The sequence below is a fragment of the Macadamia integrifolia genome, chromosome 9, assembly GCF_013358625.1.
Source record: "Macadamia integrifolia cultivar HAES 741 chromosome 9, SCU_Mint_v3, whole genome shotgun sequence".
NCBI lineage: Eukaryota > Viridiplantae > Streptophyta > Magnoliopsida > Proteales > Proteaceae > Macadamia > Macadamia integrifolia.
In genome coordinates this window covers 37,462,845-37,465,235 of record NC_056565.1, presented here as the reverse complement: position 1 = coordinate 37,465,235, position 2,391 = coordinate 37,462,845, and the positions used below count along the sequence as shown (strand labels likewise).

General features: G+C 41.5%; 1 long non-coding RNA gene across 1 annotated transcript; it reads right to left on the bottom strand.

Annotated features, from left to right (window-relative positions):
• On the bottom strand, window positions 1-2,166 carry LOC122088151. The gene is made up of 2 exons (XR_006142986.1): window positions 1,785-2,166; window positions 1-1,338 (listed from the first exon to the last, which is right to left on the bottom strand). It is a non-coding gene; the product is annotated as an uncharacterized LOC122088151 (long non-coding RNA).
• Between the last annotated feature and the right edge of the window lie 225 nt (window positions 2,167-2,391).

The window sequence follows — 2,391 nt, the reverse complement described above, 5'->3', positions numbered from 1 at the left end:
CTTTTGAAAAAAGAAAAAGATGTTATTGATTCTAACGGTGCAATGCAAGCAAGTGCAACAATAAATGAAAAAGGAAAATTATATATAAATAAGAAAATTGCAAATAGGCTGCTGTTTGCTTTGGCGGAGATGCCCTCGGATCGGGACAGATAAATTTTAACATGTGGACGATCAAATGAGTGATCGCCCCAGAGAGAGAGAGAGAGAGAGAGGAGGACAAGAGACAGAAGAATAGAGCTCAGAAGTTCCTTAAACTTCAAGAATTTTCTTTTCTCCTTCATAGGGTTTCGTTTGTTCAGATTTCCCTTCTTCTCTCCTCTCATCTATATTTTTACAGCTTCTTTTGCCTGGGAATGGGTAGTCGGAAGTTGATTGTCCGAAATTTGGAACCGGCAAAAAAGAGGGGTAGTGGTGTCAGGACAAATCAGTTTACATAGAACGGGAACGGAAACAAAAACAGGAACGGCAATGGAAATGGAGATATCCTCACTGCTCTCTTCGCTCACATACACAAATCTCTAACGTGCCTTCACTGCTTTTCTTATTCCATCCACCGTTCCAATATTTGCTCTCTTCTTGAGAAAATTCCTTCGCCGCTGCAATCAACTGAGAACTTTTTTTTGTGTGTTAGAAATCAACTGGGAACAGAAAAGGAGAAGAGAAGGGAACAGACCAGCAGAGGCTCAATAGCCTTAGATGGAGGGAGAAGATAGCAGCTGGAACCGATGCTGGATCGGGTTGGGCATTTGCAGATCCATAACCATATACATAATGTCGTCAGCTTTCTCTCACCTGATCTTGACCATCAAGACGGCAGGGACACATGTCACCAGATTAGAAGGGAATTACACCTAATTGCACCTTGAAAGAATTGGACAGGATCATGATCCTCCGATACACTACACCACCCTAGGTTACACCGAAAACAACCAATCCCTGAATTGTCTCTTTCTGGCCTCTCTCCAGAAAGGCCACTGTCTATGTGGCTAATTAAGGGGATGGTGGGGCAATATGATCCAGAAACCAAGAGGTCTCCCATAATGAAGAGGGTGTCACAATATGGTCGAACAAAAGAAGCCTTCCAGTCTCTTAATTTAGAGATTCGAACAAGGATAATGAAACAGGATAGGACAAGGAGTGCTCAACTCATCAATTTAGACATAGGATGAAAGCAGACCTGAACAGAGAGGCTGCTGTTAGAAGTCTAGCCACACCACCACCTAAAACACAACCGTTTGGACCAGCTAGGGACACGCTCAATCCACCTGTTCTACTGCGATGACCACCACTCTCTGAGAGCAGGAAAGAACCAGAAAGGGAGACGATTTCAAATCGTCCCTGCACGAGTAATATACAAGAGAGCTTTAGATTGTAAGTTTCAGAAAGAGAAACCAACTGTCAACTCCCACTGAACCCTGTACATTTCTTTTCCAGTTAAAAACTATGCAAACGAATTCAGGTAAAAGTTCCTCTCACATGCCACCCAAAGGTCCCTCACTCTCAAAAGTCGAAACATTGAATGCACTAACTTGGCCTTTTAGGATTTTGGTTTCTTTTAACCAACTGTAAGAGCCTTTTTAGGATTTTCTTTTCTCTTAACCAACTATGAGTTTAATATTTAATTGATACCATGTATCGACAAGAATAACATGTTGAAATGGCACTATAATGATAGTTCTAACAATAACTTCCCCCCAGACCCCATTCCTTGTGTTTTTCCTATCTGTCAACACCCAAACCAGCAAAAGCTTAACTCCAAACTGATAAATAAGAAACTTCGTTACCTTCTTGAAATCAATGTAGATTGTGGAAAGTAGAGGGAAGAAGCAAGAAGATGGAGAGGAGCTTCTAGCTGAACGAGGGAGCGGCTGCTGGGTTTGGTCGCAAATTCGAACTGACTCGGGAAGAAAATAGAAAAGGGAAAAGTAGCAAAAAGAAGGAGAGAGGTGAAACAAGAAGATCGAGAAGGGAAGACGGAGAGAGGAAGAAGGGGTGGCTGAAGCTTATGGCTGAACGAGGGAACTGCTATCTATTAATAGGGTCTAGGGGGGAAGAAAAGGCAAGAAAAAATGAAAAAGTTGGGAGTTGAATTTCTATCCCCACTCAAGTGGAAAAAATTATGGGAATGTTTCTGTTCTATCTTTGAAGTTAAAAAGAAGATCCTCAACTCCAATGGGTTCCACTACACCGACCACCAATAATGTTGTTCGTTCTTGCTTAAACCAATCCAATCCTACTTCCCTCATTAACCCATATCATGATCCTTTATGATTAACTCATTAAATATTCATGGAAAAATGGAAACACTACTTTCTTCCACTACTCCGTGTATGTTTCTATGCTTAGAAGTTAAAAGACAGTCCTTAATTCCAATGGGTTCCACCACACACC